Source organism: Mustela putorius, unplaced genomic scaffold (genome assembly GCF_011764305.1).
Source record: "Mustela putorius furo isolate JIRA1106 unplaced genomic scaffold, ASM1176430v1.1 tig00003976_pilon_pilon_pilon, whole genome shotgun sequence".
Taxonomy (NCBI): Eukaryota; Metazoa; Chordata; class Mammalia; order Carnivora; family Mustelidae; genus Mustela; species Mustela putorius.
Window position 1 is genome coordinate 7,323,885 of NW_025422118.1, and position 23,733 is coordinate 7,347,617.

The window sequence follows — 23,733 nt, forward strand, 5'->3', positions numbered from 1 at the left end:
AAAGTCTGAACCCATTCCAGTATCAACAGTAAGTCCCAAATCTCTTGTAAATCAAGTGTAAGTGTGACTTAAGGATTTATTTTGAGGCAAAATTCGTCTCCAGCTGTGAACTTGTGAAACTGGGCACATTATATGCTTCAGAAATTCAGTGGTGGGACACGCATCAGACAGACCTTCCCTTTCAAAAAGGAAAAACAGGAAAGGAGCAGTGAATCACAGGTCTCAAATAAGTCTGAACCCTAGCAGGGCAGAGTCCGTTAGATTTTAAGGGTCAAAATTAATCTACTCTGGTCTGATGCCTTTTCCTGGGGGCCAGTGAGTGTGATGGCTCTGCCTGAGCTGCAGAGGGGCCCCTTGAAGCCTAGGAGAGGGCCCTGCCTTCTACAACTGAGGAGACAGACAACTGTCTCACCTCCCTAACCTGTGCCCTCTGGCCCACAGGGGCAGCGGCAGCTCTGCCAATCTCCCAATCACCTTGTAGGTCATTCTTCCCTTTTCTTGAAGGGCAAGGCATGTTCGCTGCCAGATAGCCCTATTGTTTCACCCCACAGCAGCCCAGAAATCTGACAGTCTTCCTTCACATCATTCTACTTCTGCCCACTTTAGTCCAAACTGGCAGTGTTTCTGTTATAAACCCATGTCTGTTCCCGTGTCCTGTTGACAAGGCTGATTTGGTCCAGGAGTCACATCCATAATCTCTTTATCAAATGACTGCCCAGCCACACCTTTGGTGTTTCCTCTGGAAGGGGTTGCTCATTTTTTTGCAATATGGATAGCCTGAGAATTTTTACAAATGTTCAAGCTCTGGTTTCTTTATAAGAACACCTTCTTTATCTTTCCTTTTTTTAAATTTTAAGATTTTACTTATTTGTTTGTCAGGGAGAGAGAGAGCACAAGTAGGCAGAGCAGCAGAGAGAAGGAGAGGAAGAAGCAGGCTCCCCATGGAGCAAGGAGCTAATTCAGGACTGGATCCCAGGACCTTGGGATCATGACCAAAGCCAAAGGCAAGGCATAACCAACTGAGCCACCCAGGCATCCCAATTTAGCTCTCTCATTTGGCATTTTACTCTGAGCAACAAGCAAAAGCCAGACTACACCTTCAATACTTTGCTTAGAAATTCACTCAATGAAACATTCCACCTCATTATTTACAATGTCCATCTCCCACAAAACCTTTAACATCTATATTTCCACCAACTGCCACCACAAGGTAAGCTAGACATTGTCTATCTTGTGCCAGTCTCTACCTACTACTTAGTTCTAAAGCCATATCCACATTTTTAGGCATTTGTTATGAGCAGCAGCCATTTATTTCCCAAAAACAAAGTCTGTATTAATTAGGGATCAAGTGGAAACAGAATCAACAGGACATGTGTGGTCTCTAAGTTTCGTGAGGTCTACATTTACACAGAAAGACAGAGAGTAGGATTGACAGACTTAAAATTGGCTCACATGATTGTGCAGAGATGACCAACAGACCGGAGACCCAGAGAAGAACTGAAGTTTGAGTCTAAAGACCACATGCTGGCAGAATTCTTTCTTGCTTGGGGGGACTCTTGGACATTGACACAAAGTGAGTTGTGACTCAAGTACCATTTTAGTTTCCCTAAGGTACATGCATCAATAGTGCTATGGTCTGTTAGAAGAGGTTCCACAGACTCTGAAAACCTTTACCTTCAGAGAAGAGGAGTAACTAGACTAAAATTGCTTAAAGCTTTGAGTGTAATCAAAATTGTTATACCTGAGTTTTCGCATCCGAGAGACCACCAAGGAGCTAACACCAATGCAATCACATGAGGGTTTATTTGACAAGCTTAAACTTGGTCCCAAGTACACCCCACACAGCAGAGTAGGGACGTGGACCCAAGCTTAAGCTTGTTAAATAAACCCTCGTGTGATTGCATCGGTGTTGGCTCCTTGGTGGTCTCTCGGATGCGAAAACTTGGGTATAACAAAAATCATGTACTAAATCTCAGTTACAATATTATGGCCAAAGGTTGGATAGTATGGTCTAGGATGCAGCCACTGTCTGGTGCAAGAGTCCTAGGCTGGGAGGCTTAAGATTCAGGGTCTAACCTTATGAGCAGTTTGTTATAGGACTAAATTTCCCAGCCTTGGTGCCTTAAGTGCTCAGTGAGAGGGTGTATTAGAAGCAGAGGGATTCTTCTACCTCTGCAATGACAACACTCAAGACTGCCTCTCCAAAGAGCTCAGGGAATATCCCTGGACAGATGGCAATATGGGACACTTTTTCATAGGGACAATAATGAAACGGAATTCAGTGAAGTGGGGACTTGAGTTTTTTACCTGGTTTTTGCATTTTTTTCTAGTTTTAAAGATGGACATATTATTTAATCGGCTTTCCTTACCTGATCCCCTCGGGACAAATTATAGACATTCGGACTTTAACTGGCTTTGACCTCATGCAGCAAGCCAGTCAGTGATGATTTAAACAAAACCAAGTTTGGATTTTTTTCAGATTCGGATCCTTGTAAGTCTCCCATGGAATGGGAAGGGTCAAAGACCGTTATCACACTTATCCGAAAGAGAAGCTCAGACAAAGATCTCTAATGTCTCCCTGGGCAACCCCCTCAGTCGGCATCTAAACTCCTCTAGCTCACCATCCTCAACCGGGGCACTAAGTCACATGTTTACGGGACAGATCCCATTAGACTGCGTGTGCTGAATGAACCCCCACTCCAGAGGGAATTTAACCACATATATGCGTTACAGGAGTTAGAACGTGTTCTTCACAGAGCTCAGCCAACGGCTTTTATATCTACTCATGCTAATTAGGAAATTACTGAAAATATTTCCCATATTTAAAACAGCAGCACTCCTCATTGATAGGCCACTCTGTCCTTATATGGAAATCCCACTATGAATCATAGCTGAATAATAATCCATCACTGTCAAAGGTAAATTACTGCCTAGGAAAAGCAGCAGGATGACATTTAAAGCATTGAGAAATAGGGAGCCAGTCCCCATGCGATCCCCAAGCATGAAAGGCACGAGTGACATGCGCAGCCTGAAGGAGCCGGAGAGAGGGAAGGCCAAGTGCAACTCAGACTGGAGACAACATGGCCCATGCTGGAGACCGTGGTGAGGCGACACCATTTGATCACCTCCCCTGTGTCCACCATGGTTTTACACATGTTACTTCACTTAATTCTTGGAACAACTCTCAGGTTCAGATCATCTCCACTGGATACAGCAGGAACGTCGGCCACAGCAACGTAAAAACTGTGCTCAGGGTTCCGCCGCTAGGAAAAGCGGGAACCAGGACTGACAAGCAAAGTCCATCTGTCTTTGACACCTTTGATAGTTTCGCTGGTCCTACTGCCATGTTACTCAGGAGATCAGCAGTATGGGGGGTGCGGATAGCACCACAAAGCAAGAGGGTTAACTCAGCGGATATTAATATAAAGTCTGGAATATAAAATTGCCTAGGGACTCTGGAGTGGTTCTGTGGTTTATGTGTCTGACCCTTGACCCTTGATCTAAGCTCAGGTCTTGATCTCAAGATCCTGAGTCCAAATCCTGTGTTGGGCTCCACAATGGGCATGAAGCCTCCCTCCATAATAAGTAAGTAAATAAATAAAGTTAAATTGCCTAAAGCTTCCCATAAATCGGACTCTACCACCCTATAATGTTATAATAGTCACTACCTTATTATATAGAGATTAAAGGAGATACTCCCCATATAAAGTCAGTGTGTGAACACACACCACATGAAAACATCATGAACCAGAGGATTTCTTCTTATTTCTCACTGTAAATTCTGAAACTAGTGACAAATTTAAGGAAAATATATACCAATCATCTTGTCCATCTCTCAGTAAAGTTATTTTGAAGCTATTCGGGAAACAAATATTGGCTCAGCTCTAAGGATGTAGGAGCCATTGTTGTTGCCAAGAGTAAAGTAGCTGGTATGAAACTTTCAGTATTGCATCACTACCTACCCTTCTTTACTGTGCATTTTGCCTGTCAGGCTTGGTCTTTTTTGAATTTCTGGATTTCCGTCATAGAGGAGAGGGACCCAATGAAATCATGGGAAATATTGTGTGGTGATGTAGAATGTTACCACCACGACATCAGTAAAAATAGAACATTTTAGAGGGGAGATTATTTATGGCAAACCTATGTATTAGAGTTAAGATACTGAGAACTGGAGTCAGAGCCCGCCATTACAATCCAGGATCCGCTAGCCACAGGGGCGCTGGGCACACCTTCCCACTTCCATCAGCCTGAGCTTCTCCACTGAAGCTGGTGATAATACTATCCACAAAGGGGTGGTGGGAAGCACAACAGAGCCCTTGGCATAGTAGAACACACATAGTATCTGCTGGAAACATTTTGGTTCTTGAAATGCTGGAGTCCATGTCAATTAAGTCAAGGAAAGACTTTAAGAATGCTGGGATGATCTTGGCCCAAATCGTGTCATACTGGCACCACCAGTCCATAGAGCAGGCCTATGGCATCTGAGTAAGAACATCCTAGAATTGTGGTGCACCTGGGTGACGAAGTCATTTAGGCATAGGACTTTGGCTAAGATCATGATCCTGGGGTCCTGGGATCAAGCCCTGCATTGGGCTCTCTGCTTAGTGGGGAGCCCGTTTCTCCCTCTGCCTCTACCCTTTCCCCACTCCTCCTCTCCCCCACCCAAATAAATAAAATCTTTAAAAAGGAAAAAAAAAAAGTACTAGGATTGCACTATGGATACTGAAGCAGAAAACAAAAGCGCCCTAGTTTCTCATGGGGTATACCATTAAATTCAGTCTTTCCTCTTGCTCTAGCCCATAGATATGGGGGAAAAGAGACTACTTCAGTGGTACTGACCACCAATAAATATGTATTTATTTATTGAGCATTAACTGTGCTCAGGCACTAGCCTCGATGCTTGGGAAAACAACAATGAACAAGATTGGCATGGTCTCTGATCTCGTGAAATGTATATTCTATCATGGGAGAAAGACCAAAACAAAAGTAGATGGAAAAAAAAAAATTACTTTTGATATATGGCTTGAAGGAAACAAACAAGAAATCCGCCAACAAGGAAAAGAACACTGGTATAAAATTATCTTAAATAGGCTGGTCAGGGGGCGCCTGGGTGGCTCAGTGGGTTAGGCCGCTGCCTTCGGCTCAGGTCATGATCTCAGGGTCCTGGGATCGAGTCCTGCATCGGGCTCTCTGCTCAGCAGAGAGCCTGCTTCTCTCTCTCTCTCTCTCTCTGCCTGCCTCTCCGTCTACTTGAAACTGAACATTGAAAAAAAAAAAAAAAATAGGCTGGTCAGGGTCACCTCTGAAATGGTGGCCTTTCACCTGAGACGCCAAGATAGTGTGAGGGGAGATTGGTATGCACAGCAGGGAAGGATATTCCAAGCAGAGAAGAGGAGGCTCGCGTCCTGAGGCAGGACAGAGAGCAGGGTGCGGCAGTGCTGAGAAACTCGAGTGCGGAAGGAAGGGGGACTCCAGGAGAGCCCTGGGGCATGATGGGAGCCCCTGAAGGCCCCTGAAGGATGTGGTATGCATTTCACTAAAAGGTCAGTGGGAAGTCACCACAGGGGTCTGAGCAGAGGAGGGGTGCTATCCAAGTTACTCCTAAGATCATTCTTCCAGGTGAAGAATGACCCTCAATGGGCCCAACGTGTGTGTAGGGAGACCAGTCAGGAGGCCGGTTCCGTGACAGGAAGGATGGAATGGTGCCTGACACAAGGCATGGGGAGAGCAGATGGAGAAAGTGAAGGGAATAGAAACAGGATTTCAAGTGTAAGTGATAAAATTCTTTGATGACAGATCAAGGTAGAGCGAGGAAAAGAGAAAATGAGGATTAACTGGATATTCTGGCTTGAAGAGTAGCTGGCCAGCCCCAGGGGAAGCCCAAACAATGAACAGAAGGTGCCCTGGGCTTTGGTTCTTTGAGAAGGTTTATAAGAAAACAGGAGAAAAGTTCTGTGGGGTCGCAAGGGTTTTTTTCCCTTTCCTTTCGCCACCTTATCAGGCTTTTGACAAAGAGCTTGACATTGAGGTCTTGGTGATTAAATATAAATATGCTTAATTTATTACAGGCAGAGATAAAGGAACTCAGCTTTCCCTTAAGGGCCATTATCTAGATATGATTATATTGTGAACCAAAGCCAGGTCTCTGGAGACGGCTGATCGATTGGCCAGTTCACAAGTCCCTCCCCATCTCCCCACATCTGGATGCAGCGCAAACATCCTGCCTGGGATCCGTACTCCCAGCAGCCCTGTGTTCACTACACTCTGAGCCTCAGATGTCAGAAAGCAGTCTAAGTGACTGCCTAAAGAAGAAAATAATTAAAACGTTTTTATCTGTTCTCATGTCTCATCCTACACTAATGTATTAATTCAACCACTGCTCCTATGAGTGGTGTTTTTTAATCAATACCTCCCAGGACCCAAGGCGGCTGGAGTGCATAAAGAAAAACCCTTTGTTTTCTTTGTGCCTAAACACCGCTAAGACAATAACAGAGAAATAGAAATTCTTGAGTCACTCTGTTAGGGAATTCAGCATTAGAGGAAGAACCATATTGCTATCAAAGGGGAAGCAAAAGTGCTCTAGTAAGTTTCTACCTTTCAAGCCAAACTTAACTCAACAAAAGTCACCCTTAAGCATGACCAACCTAATCTGTGCTTCAGGAAGATTAGTCTGGGGGCAGTATATGAGCTAGAGAATGTGACCAACCCCCCCCCCCCCACACACACACAGGTGACTGGGGATGGATACAGATTATGTATCTTGAACCATTTACAGCCAGTAAACTTAGCAGATATACAAATTCCTCTAACTTGGCCACTGTGGGGGGAAGAAAAATAATTCTCCCTCTACCTTAACAAGTTCTTGGCTAAGACACACTTGAAATAAACAGACCAACAGAAGAAAACACAAACATTTTAATGACATGTACACCTCCTACACACCTGGGAGACATCCAGGAAAACTGAGGGACTCTCCAAAATGGCCCAAGCTACCACCTTAAACAGTAACTCCAGCTAAGGAAAAAAAAGATGTTGGGGGTAGGGAAGAGAGTTATGGGAGGTTACCAGGAAAAACACAGTAAACAAGAGTAAGATGCAGACTTACACCACTGTCTTCTCCACAGAAGTTTCTAGAGACTTACAGTCCCCCTGCTCTTCCTGGTACAGAAAAGGTGACACCCTTACAAATGGAGGTTTCCCTTATAAATACAAACGTCTCTTACAAAAAAGTAACTTTTCCGTTCTCAGAGCTGTCTGTGGTTTCTTATAAAGAGACTGAAGCCATCTTGTGCCCCAAAAGGGCATAGTTTGGGGTAACAAATTCAGTTCCCCTTCACCACTGTCAGTAGATAGCTCTTGTAGTTGGTAGTAAGAGGTCATTCTGAACTTAGGAAGGGGGAATCTTTTTGAACCTACGTAGTTCACAATCACAGAAGATACGTATCACCTTGTGCTGTCAGTGCATGAATCAAAGATCTGGAGGCTGGCCCACCAAGACCTACAACTCTTTTTTTTTTTTTTTTTTTTTAAGATTTTATTTATTTATTTGACAGACAGAGATCACGAGTAGGCAGAGAGGCAGGCAGAGAGAGAGAGAGGAAGAGAAGCAGGCCTCCTGCTGAGCAGAGAGCCCGATTCGGGGCTTGATCCCAGGGCATGACCTGAGCCGAAAGCAGAGGCTTTAACCAGAGCCACCCAGGCGCCCCAAGACCTACAACTCTTGATGAACCTTGTCTCTCTCCTATCTCACCGCAGACTGAACAGCAGCACAAAAGACTGGAAAGATCTTTTCAATGACAATTGCATTACTTGAGAGATTACATTCGTTTTTAGATTTCATGTTTTATCTTTGTGGTCTCTCCTAAGTTTCCGGAGGTTAGTATTTGTGTCTGTTTTCCTATTTACCTAGCACACCGAATCTGCACAAAGTAAGTATTGTTAAATACAATAGGGCCTAAAATGGAATCACTATGCTAAGCCCCATGAAACCAATCTGAGAATTAGTTTTGGTTCTCCCAGAAATAACATCTTAAATCAGTCAAACAAGAAAGCTCTAGTTAGGGAGACCCAAGTGATAGGCCTCTCCTATCCCCTAAAGTGACCTTGAAATAACTGGGTTTTTTTTTGGGGGGGGGGGGTCCAGGATCATTTCCTTATTCCCTCTTCTTTCTGCCTAACATCTTTCATTTTGTATAGCTCCTCAGAGCTGGATGCTACCTGACTGATGAATCTTCGAGCAAAGACAGTAATTTTAAAGTAAGATCTTTAAAATTTACTCAATTGCATTTTACTTTTGAATAGTGTTTAAACAAATACTGATAAATTAATGAATTCTTTCTCATTTAGACAACTGTTTTCAATTCGAAGGTCCATATTTTAAGAAGATTTTTACTGTATTTGGAATGGACGGACCGAGATGGCAAAGGAACCTAGAAAGTCTGTTATTTTAGCAACATAAAAGTCAGAAATGGCATGCAGGAATGGAATGGAGGTATAGTAGTATTCTTTGTGGAGCTGAAAATTATATTTCAGAGAAATTAGACTTAATGTGGAATTTCAAAAGGCAAAATTAAGAAAAATGTGTGTAAAGCAATGAAAGGCATTTAACTCAAGCTCAGGAAGAACACGCTCACGATCTAAAATAAATAAAAATGAAGCCTCTCCCTTGGGAAGAAAGGTACATCCCACTATTAGATGTATCCAAACCACCCCTTAATGACCACAGCCATCTGGAATTCTACAGAGGAGATGCTTTGACCTAGGTAATGTCCCTTCCTCTGAAAAGTTATGATTCAGGGACTTGCATTGTGTAGATTTAAATATACCTTTTGGCTTCTTTTAGATAGAAAGTGATGTTTATAAAGTATGTCCTAACATTTTAATCTAGTGTATGGTAAAATATTTGACAGGATACAGACAAAAGTATGTGCTTAGGTTTGAAGTCATAAATATTTAATTAGGATGATAAAAGTAAGGATAATAAATAGGAAAAAGGTATTTGAGGGATATGGGAACAATCCAATCCACATATTCTTGTGATTAACTGGATATGGAGGTGAAGGCCTTACAAAGGCACAGGATGATAATGTCAAGATACAGATGGGTAAAGGGATATCTGTAACATTGATACAACTCTTTTTGAATGTGGGGGAGAATTAGCTTTGGAGGAACAACTCACGTTTGTTTTTTTTTTCCCCACGTTTGATTTTCATTTTTTTTTTAAAGATTTTATTTATTTATTTGACAGACAGAAATCACAAGTAGGCTGAGAGGCAGGCAGAGAGAGAGGAGGAGGCAGGCTCCCTGCTGAGCAGAGAGCCCGATGCGGGACTCGATCCCAGGACCCTGGGATCATGACCTGAGCTGAAGGCAGAGGCTTTAACCCACTAAGCTATCCAGGTGCCCCTCCACGTTTGATTTTCAAACCAGAAGTTTAGAGGGACATACTATAAATATATGGAAAAATGTATCAGAAGGTCATTGATCTCAGATCCAAGGGAGAGCTTAAGACTCAGAAGCATTATAGCTGCTACTGGAGGAGGAAAAGAAGAAAAAGATAGGAGCAAGTATGGGGAAGAGGAAAGTTCTAGTAACCATGTTAAGAGTACAGGGCTCTAGCACTTATGTACATCAAAAGTGTCAATAATAGCAGCTAGAATTTATTGTGTGCTTACTCTGTGCCCATACACTGCATAACATTTTTCATGAGCACTGTAGTTGGTACCAAAAAAGTAAAACTATCTTGACTGTCCATCTATAGAGGAACTAAAAAATATGACGAATTGATAACATGAACTATTGTTTATATATTAAAAACAATGATTACACCTATATCTACAGATCAGGCAAGATACTCACCATTCAAATTACTTACAGAGAAATGTGTGTAGTAGGATCCTAAAAGGACCACATTCAGTGTATTTCTATCACACTTCCAATCCAGTTTTTCAGAAAATCCTTTTGACATGCTCTTTAAAATATACCAAACACCAAAAACACCTACATAAAGGCGCAGAGGTCTCATCAGGCTGTTCATACTAGTTGTCTAGGAAATTAGAGAGTGTTCGAATGAGGTATCTCAAACCCAACCAAACCGAAAAAACAAAACCCAAGTGAGCAAAGATTCTAGCATATTACAAAGTTAAATGAAAATTAAAAATACAAAATTCTATCCATGTCAATATAACATCCAATTAATTAATACCTAGGCTTATGAGCCATAATTAGAAAGTTAATTTTTTTTAAAGATTTTATTTATTTATTTGACAGAGAGAGAGATCACACGTAGGCAGAGAGAGAGAGAGAGAGAGAGGAGGGAGCAGGCTCCCTGCTGAGCAGAGAGCCCGATGCTGGGCTCGATCCCAGGACCCTGAGATCATGACCTGAGCTGAAGGCAGTGGCTTTAACCCACTGAGCCACCCAGGCGCCCCAGAAAGTTAATTTTTTAAAATATTTTATTTGAGAGAGAGAGAAAGAATGCACAAGTATGGGGGGGGGGTGCAGAGGGAGAGGGAGAAGCAGACCCCCTGCTGATGGGGGAGCCTAATGTGGGGCTCTCTCCTGGGATCACAACCCGAGCCTAAGGCAGATGTCCAACCCACTAAGCCACCCAAGTGCGCCCAAATGTTTTTTTTTTTTTTTTTTTTTTTTTTAAAGATCATATGCATGCAAGTGGGGAGGAGGGACACAGGGAATGGGGAGAAAGAGAGAATCTTAAGTGGGCTCCCTGCCCAACATGGGGGCTGATGACATAAAGGCTTGATCTCACAATCCTGAGATCATGACCTGAGCCAGCAGACACTGAACTGACTTAGCCCCCCAGGTGCCCCTAAATGGGGACATTTTTTTTAATGAGGCCACTGACTTGAGGAGATGGAGACTGTGAGCAGTTTCAGTTTTAATCATCAGTTGTTTTAACCCTCTTTCAATATTAGACTTTTCACAAAACTAATGCTTACACCTGAACCCAGAGGTTGACAAGAATATATGCTCAGGAAAAATATCTGCTCTTACTTATTCTAGAGTTTAATACTGCACGACACAGAAAAACAAGTGTGTCATCAGGGTCTAATTAAGTGGGGGCTAGAGAGCCAATGCAAATCTATTGTATACGATGGGGTCTGGTTTTAAGTTTTTATTGTGTTATCCATTTACTAATTGCCCTGTTGAGAACAAACACACTCTGCCTCTGTGCTGATAACAGGAACTCTATCACCTTTCTGCCTTCTGTGCTCTAATCCTCTGCCCATCAGATGGGCTGTGAGCACTTCATTTAATGTTAAAGGTCAAGTGTTTCTTCTGGTAGGGTATGTTTGCTTGATAAAGTGTGTGCACAGCTTCACATGTTAAAAAGCAAATAAAGTCCGTTGGCTCGACCAATGATTATTTTATCCACACAGTCAACTAAGTGTGGGCCTCAGAGACCCTTTGCAAGAATCTATTACCTTCTCGGTTTCCCACTTAGTTCACGAATTACAGGTGTTTAGATGTAATTTCACATCTTGACTTGGCATCTCTCCACCGCGGAGCCTTAATTGTCATCTTAAACTACACACATCCAAAACTGAAAACCCTACCTCCCACCCATTCTCACCAAATTCTCCTCAGCCTTAGTGAAGGGCAACTTTAATCTTAAGGTAGCCAGACCAAGAGGATCAGAGTTATTATTGCTGATAGCTTTTGGTCACATCCCAAGTCCAGCTTATCTGGAAATCTTGCTGGCTCTCCCTTCAAGACATATCCTAATCAGACCTGTTTCTTACCATACCCACTGCTACTAGAATGACTGAAGCAAATAGAATAGCATGCTTAGACAAGTAGTTGTACTAGCCTCACAACGAATCCTACTACTTTCTCCTTAGGCTCTAAAAATCTGACGGAACACAAAGTCATGGCTTGAAAAGGATAAGTCACATCGTCTCGTGCCTTGACCAAACCCTTCAAATGATTCCTTATTCCCATTTATTTCCCCCGTCAAATACACATTCTCCTACAACCTCACGGGCTTCTCCCACTGTAGAGGGTTCACTTGGGCTTTTCCTTCTGCCTGGAATGCTCTTATTTATATTGTAATTAAAGGTACTTTAGAAACAGCCAGTGCAGGAAGAATACTCTAACACACCTTTATCTCCAGAAAGCAGGAAATAAATCTCCCACGTCAAAAGTACCTTCCCTGAACCAGGAGGTAAAGACACCCTTATTGTCAGAAATAGGAAATTCAGGCCCAAGAAGCCTATAGAAACATTGTTACTTTTTCCTTAATATTTAAAGCCCCTGAGTATGTTTTCTTCGCTCTCTTAATTCATTACAGATTTATGCTTCTTTATTTATCTGAAGCCTCTACCTTCAGCTTAGGTCATGATCCCAGAGTCCTGGGATCCAGCCCAGCATTGGGCTCTCTGCTCAGCAGGGAGCCTGCTTCCCTCTCTCTCTCTCTTTCTGCCTGCCTCTCTGCCTACTTGTGATGTCTCTCTTGCGCTCTGTCAAATAAATAAATAATCTTTAAAGTGATCTTGAATAGGACTTTAACATTTCATTGCTAACTTAAAGAGGTCATACTTTGTCATGGGATCACCATTAGAACCACATGGTAGAGATAGGTCAGCAGGGCATTCCAAAGGACAAAGTGATGGATTCCCCAAATTTTAATACATATATCTTTTTTTAATTTTTTTAAGATCTTATTTATTTGATAGAGAGAGATCACAAGTAGGCAGAGAGGCAGGCAGAGAGAGATGGGGGGAGAAGCAGGCTCCCTGCTGAGCAGAGAGCCCGATGCGGGACTCGATCCCAGAACCCTGAGATCATGACCTGAGCTGAAGGCAGAGGCTTAACCCACTGGGCCACCCAGGCACCCTATGCATATATTATTAATGGGGGTTCCATAGTCATAGGATGGACACTTTGTCCCAGAAATTAGATACTCAGCACAGCAATTACTGATTTTAATTCCTTTGTCTTTCTTCTCTAGTAAAAAAAAAAAAAAAAAAAAAATCATAAAGAATCAAAGCCTCTCAAAGGCTAACAAATGATTAGAAATTCTAGGTGGGTGACTTCCTCCCCCAAGTTTGAGGCAATACAGATTCACTGGTTCTCTGTGTGTCCACACCATTGAAAGGCAGGGCGAATGCTCTTCGAAGCCTCTCAAAGCAAACAGGATGGTGACACACAAAAAATGAAGCATTCCAGGACTGAAGATGATAGTATAAACTACCTTCCTGTTTCTGAGCTCCAAAGACCAACGACATTTCCCGAAGTCTCTCAGTCTACAAAGACACCATCATGCTCTCCAAAGAGTTGTCCTTTATTTCACACAGAAAATTTCCTAAAACCCTTTTCTATAATGACTAGTTTGAAATGTAATTTAAATAAACCCAATAGCTAAGAGTGAGGAGCTACAGTGTAATTCAACCAAATCGAGCCTTAAATCCCAAATGATCTAATTAAAAGCAGGTTAAAGAATGTTGTACTCGACTTCTCGCTTCCTCGGATACCTCACACTTGATCAAAAAGCATAGAATGTTTAATGTTATTAACACATTTCAATACTGTCAGCTTCAGATCTGTTATTCAAAAACATTTAAAATAAAACCAAAATTAAGGATCAGAACTCAGTGTGGATTTCTCCCACTAGAGAGGGATAGATGCCTATAGGTTAAAGCATGGTCTTCGGCTCGAAATCTGATTCTATTATGAACAAGTAACTTTTTAGTACCAAGCAAGAGGGTTGGTAGAACACAGGATTTTGAAATACAAATCTTAGTGAGAAAAGATACTGAAATACAAGTTTGCATATGGGTTTTTATCATAATATTAGAGTATAAGTTACAACTTGATGACGACAAGTCACTTCCACAAGAGCTACTGAAGGAACAAGAGCTTTTATGAGTGTGCTTCCAACTATGGACTGCTGGTATCCAATGCATTTTTGTCACCAATTTAAAAGAAGAAAGTTAGTGTGGTAATATTTTAAACTGAGGTCACGGTGGTGTTTTTCTCGAGGGGGCTCACATAGGTTTGTCACATTTTGAAATAAGCTAAATAAGAATTCAAACAACTTTTGAAGTAGCACACCCACCTGTATTGATTATTTTGGATTTTTCTCTTATGTCACGATAGATTCTAAATATTGGCTTAAGGCGTCAATAATATCTAAGGGCGACGGAAAGGACCATGGCTAGGTGCAAGATTTATAAATCTGCCTACCACTTCTTAAAATGAAATAATCCATTGATAAATAGAAGGCCTTCTATTAGTGATAACAGGCCTCTGGCATCGAGTTCAAAATTCTCTGTGAATATTTACTTTTGTGTGCCTATGTTCGAAGAGTACCTTCCAACTTAAGCCACTGATTTTGGTTAATAAAAACGTAAGTAGAAACTCAACAGAAGTCATTAATTACTTTTGTCCGTGTGATCACTAGCATGTATTCAAGACACGGTAGGATTCTGTAATTTTTCTAAGTTGCACTGTGTATCCAGATGCAATCACTGAGTGTTGATTAATGAGTGTTTGCTAGAACATGCAGAATAACAATGCAATATTATGTTTCTGGTCCATGAGACTCCGGATGTAGCTAGCCTTTGGTTTTTACTATTGTTTTTCTTTCCGTGTTGCTTAATAGCCATACAGGATTGTCTTTGATTGGATGTCAGAACAGTTTGTGCCTAGGGTCCGTTCAAATTTTCTCCATACACACAAATTCAAGAATTTTTTTTTTTTTTCTGGCACAAAAACCCAACATCATTAGTAGTGGCGTCTCTCAACAATGAGCATCATAAAAATCATCTGCAAGAGAAAAGAAGCTGATTTTCAATGATGTGATACAGACTTTGAAATCATGCAGGTAAATACCCAAACGATATGTAATGGATGAGAAAGAACAAAAGAAAAAAAGGAAGGGAAAGAGAAGATAAAATGCCACCATAAGTCTCAGGCTTGTGTGTTCAACATGTACACTAGGAAGAGTTATTATAAAAAAATGAAAAGGAAATTCTTAAACTAATCAAAGAGAGAAAAAGACTATAGTCTAAGTTTTCAATGCATTAAAATTAAACCCTGGAATAACTTCAAAATTAAGTGAAATGAATCCTAAAAGCAAGCAAATGTCTTTTAAAGTACAAAGAAAATTACCTTAGAGGATGAGACGGAGGGGCTTTTCAAGTGCAGCACATCAGATAAACCAGAAGGGCCCACAAGGGGGCTGGCCGGCTGCCTGGTAAATGCAATAGAAGTTGCTAAACATTCCAGTGCATGCCCGGCTATAATGATCACAGAAGGACTGGGATGCAGACATTGGGAGAGGGGCCTGATTCCAGGAGCAAGGGTAGGAGAACAGAATGTAAAGCAGTCTTAATGCCAGAATGGGTGAGCAAAGCCTCACAACTCAACATCCTGACCCTGGGCTGTGAAGCTTGAAGGAACTAAAAGGATAGATAGGCTGGAAAAATAAATGATTATGCATGAGTTTGGAGGAGAAAAATAAACAGGAAAGAATGGCTGTAGAAAGAGGCGGTCTTATTTTCAGGAGAGGTCTGAAACCCACTCGAGGCTAACCAAGGACAAATAGCCTTGCAGAAGGCAGAGTGGGAGATACCAGAGAAGGGAAACCGGCTTGGAAATAAACTTCAGGAAGCTCTTTGTCAGTGGTGGGGTTGAAGACAGACGCTTACTGCTCTGAGCCCATATGGCAAGGGCCAAGTGAAAGCCACAGAGTGTCCATGTTCTCGGTCACAAAAGATGCCCCTTTCTCTTATCAGCCTTCATGCACGACGCCCAAACTACACTCCTGGGAAAATGCAGATATGAATAGAAGAATTCAAAAGCTGTAGAGCTGGGAGAAAGCTTTATAAGCATTTCATAGCATAGCTTTAGAGCTCCATGAATAACCCAATACCCAGACGGGCGAAATGTTACCAGGCCTAGACCCCAGGCACCCATTCCTCAAGGCTGCTGTGTTGCTCTTCTAGCATGCTTGCAAGGGTCGCTAGCATGCTAGCATGCTTCCATGGCCCGACAGGTGTTTGCAGCAGAGTCGTTTGTAGACTTGCTAAAAAGAGATCCCTGGGACATTGGTCCTAACCCTAGTATCAAGAGTTGACAAGGCAAGCAGACCTGAGCCAGAAAGAATTATTCCAGCTCTCATACAGCACCACTACCTTAAATCCAGTGTAAGAGACATTCATCGAGGTCTGTGTGCAAGCAGTACCCAATGATGGAAAGTCAGTGAGGGCAAAACACTGCTCTCCAAGAGTTCATTCATCTAGTTACTGAACCACTTATTTAGGGCCAAGCACCCAGGGGGCACTCTGTAGACACTGGACAGTGTGGATGCTAGACCTGCCAGCTGGTCACCAACAGGTGCCCAACAGTATGAAGAAATGATTCCTCTCCAAGTTCAGCATGGAAGGTCACCTCCCCACACATGCTCAGAACCGAAATGGCAGAGGGTCATTATGGCCATCGAGTGTCAAAGGCATGAAACTGTGCCACAGTTTTTTAAAAAACTCAAATTAGGATGCAGACCAATTTGCCCCCACCTTCGTGTTGAAACAAGATACAAAACATAAGGTTTGGGGGACAGTTCTCAAAGAAGGTGCCAAATTTGCCTCCCTCCCCCAATCTCCCACACACCTGTTCCCCAGGAGTCAGGCCTGGATTATGGTAGGTTGGGTCCCTTGGGAACTCCTTGGAAAGGGCTACACAAAGCTAGAGTCACAAGATCAGCCCGCAGCACTTTTAAAGGCTGAAAGTTCAGGGTGCCTGTGTGGCTCAGCTGCTTGGGCAGCCAACTCTTAATCTCAATTCAGATCTTGGTATCAGGGTCATGAGTTCAAGCCCCATGCTGGCTCCATGCTGGGTGTGGAGAGAAGAAAAAGAAGAAGGCTAAAGGTCCAACAGACCAAGTACAGAATACCTTGCCCAAAGTTTAAGTCCTGGGTCAGAGCCAACACAGGGAAGAGGTGGCCAGTTTCTGGGTGGTTGTGGTAGCTGCTTTTAAATCACCTGTACGGTCCAACAGCTGTGTAGGCAAGTCCAGCAAAAAAGGGCAGACCAGATAAAGAGACATGCAGCAGCCTTCCTTTGCCTGTCTCACTGGGGTGCTTTCACTTCTACTGTCACTGATCTCACTAGAGATTTCCAAGTTTAACTCCTCCTTGTCTAAGATCTTTGTTCAAGTTTAAAAAAAAAACACAAGTAAAACCAAAGCAAAACCAATCAAGCAAACACCCTTCAATTTACTCATGAAATATTTTTTCCTAATCCCCCAAAAGTTAAAGCCCAGATTAAGCTTCCCAGACCCCTTGGGGAGGACACATGAACTCAGTTCCTGTTTCTTCCTCACAGTTCAATCCCCTGCATTTAAGTGATTTACATAATGAAGGATCTCACCTACTGAGGCTCAGATGGTCAACCCCACCCACACAAGGAGAGCTTTATGATTCACTCCTCGGGGAGCCTCCTTTCCACCCCTATAAAGTGGTTCAGTTCACTAAAACCTTATGTAAAACTTTATTAGGCAGGATAATTTAGCTTAACTGGTACAACCGGCAATGAGAACTCTGTGGCCTGATACAGGAAACGGATATTCGTTGCGCACATAAAATCCAAAGCAGGTCAGTGGGGGACCACCTCCGTCCAGGATTCTGGGACCCGTAACACTGCCATCTGGTAATGCCACCATCTCAAGGTTGCCGAGGCAGGGAAGGGGGAGACGAGGCATCTCGCTGGCTTTTAACTACCTCCATCTAGAAGTAACTCGTCACACTTCTGTTCAGTGGCCAGAACGTGCTCGATGGCTTCACTTCAGTCTCAAGAGACCAGTAGAAATAAGGAAGCTCATGAAATATTGAGTGTACGTGATCTACAATGACAGCAATAATTATTATCGACATAGAACATTAGCATATACGTCTTATCTGGAAGGATCCTTTTCCCCATATTCCCATAGTCCACTTCTCCTAAGTGGTTTTCCTGCGTTTGAATGCTAGGAAACCTTCTCTTCCAGTGTTTTAATGAGGCGTTTGAGTACATCGAAAACCATTTTTAAAAAAAGTCACTAAACAGTATCAAACAGGAAATTCTTCTTTTGTTTTTGAATACACTAAAGGATCAGAAACTAGACAAGGTCAAGAGTAAACTGTGGCAAATTATCAGGAAAGGGGTGAAGAAAAAGAATCACCAGTGGTATTACTTCTGAGGAACACCCTGGTTTGCCTCTGAATGTAAACTTCTTATGGTGGAAGCATACACACATACACGCCCAGCAAACGGACCTGATACATTGTCAGTTGTGCTCAGACATAGGGCAAGTTTGTGATTCATTCCCCCCAGCAAATGAAGTCTAGGTTCCATCCTGATAGTTGGTACCTTCTACCATTCAGCATCCCTTGTGGCCCTTTCTGATTTAAGAAAAAGAGGCCCTTCACCTCATTCTTAAAGCTTTAGAGGACTCTTGAGCTTATAAAGGGAATGCTTTCAACTTAAAAAATACTTTTGAGACTCACCATAGCACATATCCTCCCCAATGTCCAAAGCCTGATGATTCACAGACCTGTACCCCTGGAGCTAAAAACACATTATATGTTAATTTTTAAAAATTTAAATATATATATTTTTTTTTTCTTAAAGATTTTATTTATTTATTTGACAGACAGAGATCACAAGTAGGCAGAGAGGCAGGCAGAGAGAGAGGAGGAAGCAGGCTCCCTGCTGAGCAGATCTGCGGGACGGGGCTCGATCCCAGGACCCTGGGATCATGACCTGAGCCAAAGACAGAGGCTTTAACCCACTGAGCCACCCAGGCGCCCCTAAAAAAATAATTTTAAAGATCTTTTCTTTTTCATTTTATTTTTTTAAGAGTGGTAGGGAAGATGCAGAAGAAAAGAGAATCTTTTTGTTTTAAAATATTCTATTTATTTATTTTGAGAAAGAGAGAGAGCAAACATACAAGTAGGGCGAGCGGGAAAGGGAGCAGACTCCCCAGTGAGCAGGGAGACCCACGGGGGAGCCTGATAGATCATGACCTGAGCTGAAGGCAGCTGCTCAACCCACGGAGCCACGCAGGCACCCTGGGAGAGCGAGAATCTTAAGCAGGCGCTATGCCCAGTGCAGAGCCCCATGAGGGGCTCGATCTCACAACACAGAGATCATGACCTGAGCCAAAATCAAGTTGGACACTTGACTGAGCCATCCAGGTGCCCCTAAGATGTATCTTTTAATACAAAGTAAAAGCACCAATTACTACATAAAGGTTGGGGAAAAATTAAGTGTCAGAGGGATAATACACTCATCATCCAAATATTTAACAAACACTGAATGCCTCCCACATGTCAGGCACTAAGTTTGATGATAAAGCAGTGAATACAGCCTACAAAAATCTATGCCTTCATCAAACTCACCTTCCAGAATAACTGCATTCCCTGGTTTCCAAGTGTTCCTAGTTGGTTGTTTCCGTCAGGCTTCTCTTTATTCCCCATCCCCTCAGATGAACTCCATAGGCCTATTTCCAGCTACCACATCCTCTCTCCGTTCTCGCTCATTGTCAACGGAGGTTCACACCTTCCCGGTAACAGAGGTCATCCGCACACTCATTTCTGGGAGGTTTTGTCACTTCCTGTCAGGGCAATCACTTTTAAAGAAACCTTACATTCTATAGTCGATAACTCAAATATCATTTTCACATTCTGTGTTGCCTAGTTCACTGCGTGGTCAGCCCAGCAGGACAACTCTGGTTTGCCTCGCGGATGTGATTTTGTGACTCTCACACCGGTGCCACTGAACCCTGTGGAAAAATCCGCTCCTAACACTGCACCTTTATACAATGCTTTCCATCCCCAAGTCTTTATTTTCCATCTTTTACCGTTTCTCCTTATTCTTCAAGCCAGGACAAGTCATGTGTCATGGAAAGGTCCAGTCTGAGAGGAAACATGGGTCCTCTACTAATACTTGGTCAGTTGTGCCTGACAACAAAATACGGACGACGAAGTCCTTCTTAGACTTCTGAGCAAGTCACTTTTCCTCTTTTGTGCTTCAAGAGATTGCTTGGTTCACAGTGTCTGAGCACAGATCACTTCCCCCCCCCTTTTATTTACCAAGGGGCTTTATGGTAACAGAGACAATCTGGCCTTTTTTCTTTTTTTTTTTAATTTTCCTGGAACGGTCTCGATTCCCCACATCCTTTCCCATAAGTGTGCTATCATTCTTGTCAGACCGTAGCTTAATTCCCATTAAAAACACAAGGTTACAGTTCATCTGGTTCCTTACCAGGGCAATTCACATTCAGATTAAAAGCCTCACACTTTTCTCAAAGTTCTTCCAAATAGCCCTTTTGTGACTTCCCACTCCACCCCCTCATCACAGCTTAAGGCCACGTATCAACCTCCTACTCATCCTGCCAACCCACTCTTGGCTCTATCACTCATCATCCCCTCCCTTTGTGGGCTGCTCTCCTGAACTAGGGAGAACCCAACCTCCTCTACCTCTTTTCCATGCAGATTCTAAACTCCCAAAGCTCACTCCTGTATGAGCACCATTCCCCTAAGGAGGCCCCATATACCGACGTATACATTCTCCTTCCCCAGAAGTTTTTCTTGACCTATGGGGCTCAGGAAGTGCTCTTTTGAGGAGACCTTCTTATCCGAATATACAAACCTCAAGCCTCCTTTTGTTCTCCTACAAGGAATGGAACCCCTAGTTTCAGTGGAAGTGGAAAACTTCATTTCAACGCTACGGACGTGAAGTCTGTTTTGTCTCCTTTCAGTTGATTGTGTTTTGAGAGTAGTAGACATTGGTTTCAGAGGTACAACACAGTGATTCAACAATGCTGGGTTATGATAATCTTACCACAAGTGTAGCTATCATCTGTCACCATGTAGCACCATTATGATGTCATTGACTATATTCCCCATGCTGTGCCCTTTATTCCCGTGACTTACTCATTCCATAACTAGAAGCCTGGATCTCTGACTCCCCCTCACCCATTCTGCCCATTTCCCCATCGCCCTCCCCTCTGGCAGCCACCAGCATGTTCTCTGTATTTATGGGACTGACTCTGTTTTGTGTTTGTTTATTCATTTTATTCTTGTTGTCTTAATTCCTTAGACAGGGACTAAGAAAATTAAACAGCTTTACTCGTCTGGTACTGAACCACAAAGCAAACACTGAAGTGTTTGCTTGTTTTGTTTTGTTTTAATTTATGTAGCCATTAACTGGTTGGCAGTAATCCACAATAAAGCATCAATATATCTCCTTGTAATGGCAGCTTCCTCTTTTAATAACTCAATGGATCTTTAAATACTCACCAAACGCCACATTCTACAATAGCCATCAGGCAAAAGATGTGCCTACCAGTATGTGTTTAATTAAGTAAAACATTAAAAAAAAAAAAATAGTTGTGGTCTAGTGCATCATGAAAACACTACCAAATCCCAGAATATTAAGTCTTAGCTATGAAGAACAAGAATATATACTAACAAGAGAAAGATGTAATATGACAGAATGTGTTAAAGCAACAGTTGGAGGTTTTTACTACTTTTCTTTTGGTATTAATTACTCTAAAGTCCACTGGGGAACTTGAAGTAACACAACAAAAAAATTCAGAGTTTTTTTCCCCAACGTTTTCTAAGTTAGCAAGGTACTGCAATTCACTGCAATTATAAGAGCCTTCAATAAATGTATTCCTACCTAGAATCGAATGAATTTTGGCAGTGTCTTCCAGTAGCACGCATGGGGAAGACAAGAAAGTGCTTGGTGTATTCCTCAATTCTCTATTGCTTGTGAAATATCTTCTACAGCCTGTATCAATAGAGATATTTACTCCCGGACTCTCAGAGTGGTTATTCCCTGGATATTGGGGGTTTTGAATAAATGTTGAGGTGAGAAGGTGTTAGTGGGTAAACAACATCTGTCACTCCTGGGTGCAGAACAAGGTCCTCAAATAGTCCTTCTCAAGCAATGGCTCTGAACCACAGGTCGGGATGGACAAACAGCTAGGATCAAGGAATCAGTTTCAAGATACCAGAATCAGGAAATCTAGGTTCAAGGGCTGGAACCTGAAATAGCAGGCTATGTGAACTTAAGACTATCCTTTAAGCATCTGAGTTGGCTTTAATAGTTGCAAAACAGGAAGTCAACCTCAAAGGTTGGTTACAAAGCTTATGTGAGATGATCTCTAGGAAAGCACGTAAGACACCTAATAAAAATACACATAGTGATGGGGGTGGGTGGTAGGTTGTTACCTACTGATGCCAACTTGTGCTTTACCAGTCAATGGCAAGGCAATCGTACGTTAAGTCTTCACACTAAGGGTGTGTGTGTGTAGGTCTTCCTTCTCCAGCTGGACCATCACCTCCTAATGTCAGGATGCACAATTAATTTACCACAAACCAATTAACTGCCAGGACCAGAAGTTGTTCAATACATGTTTGCTATGTTAATGAGTAAATTACATAGAATTGTATCATGTCAGCCTATGGCCACAAATGCTTTTTCAAAGAGGAGGGTCTTTCCCTACAATTCCCCACACCATCCAGTGGTATTTCCAAATCATTTTAAGCAAACCTACATCAATACAGTCTCGGTTAATTGGAATTCTGTACACACGTTTGTCTCAATGACTGCTTGTACTTCCTTGTTAATCCTCAGCGCCTAACGGATACTAGCGGATACTTGTTCATGATTCTACTTAACCTTCATTCAAAGGTCAAATCTGAATAGTATTTACCAGAACCAGTATTTTGCCCAGTACTAGGCTTACAACAATCTTTGCCAAGGGGACCCAAAAGACAAGAAAGGAGTGGGGTGCCTGGGTGGGTCAGTGGTTTAAGCCTCTGCCTTCAGTTCAGGTCATGATCTCAGGGTCCTGGGCTCTGTTTGACATGGAGCCTGCTTCCTTCTCTCTGCCTACTTGTGATCTCTGTCTGTCAAATAAATAAATAAAATCTTTAAAAAAAAAAAAAAACAAGAAAGGAGTGGCTTAGCCATTATGTGGGATCCATCACACATTCGAGAAGGCCAAAGACTTCCAACATCCCTTCCTTCACTCACACACACACACACACACACACACAGAAAGAAAGAGTAGAAAAGGTCTTTGCCATATACCTAAATCTCCATCCTATTTTGAGATTTCTTCTTCTCTTAAGGTATGAAAACTGATGTATGTCAGGCATAAATGAATAATGTGGTCAGGAGATCGGATTTTGAGCTGAAAACCTTATATGGCTCACTCAGATCTTCTTGGAGAAATGCATTACAGTTTCCTTCAAATGCCCTTCTTTGGTCCATTGAAAAAATTGCATAAATTCATAATATCTACCTTTGTGGCTTCTCTGTGAGAAAGGGGCAGTTAGTGCTATCCAGCTCTGGGAGTGGCTGGAAAATTAAGGCATAGATGTGTTAATTAAATAGGTATTCTGAAGCAAAAGAAATCATTAAACTCAAGGCTGTAGAGGGTCCTACCTCCTCTCCAACCCCAACTATATGCATCGGATCCAGGCTGTTCCAGGAAAGGGTGACAGAGTGTTTGGTAACTTCTAGGTTCCTTGGAATTAAATATTTTCAGGACCCAAGCTAATGCCTGAATACTGCCTATGGACGGATCCTAGCCTAAGTGCCTTCTCTGCATTGTATCATTTGCTTTAAATTGCACAATAATGTGATTAGGCAAGCGCTATTATGCACACATTAAAGATGAAGAAAATGAGACTCATGGAGCCTAAATGAACTGTAAGT

General features: G+C 42.4%; 1 protein-coding gene and 1 long non-coding RNA gene across 8 annotated transcripts in view; both read right to left on the reverse strand.

The window, feature by feature from the left end:
- Positions 1-23,733, reverse strand: part of UNC5D (unc-5 netrin receptor D) — a 538,042-nt gene that overhangs the window by 290,031 nt on the left and 224,278 nt on the right. The window lies entirely within an intron of this gene.
- Positions 18,528-20,842, reverse strand: LOC106006442. Its single transcript, XR_001180476.2, has 3 exons — positions 20,653-20,842; positions 19,401-19,615; positions 18,528-18,567 (listed from the first exon to the last, which is right to left on the reverse strand). It is a non-coding gene; the product is annotated as an uncharacterized LOC106006442 (long non-coding RNA).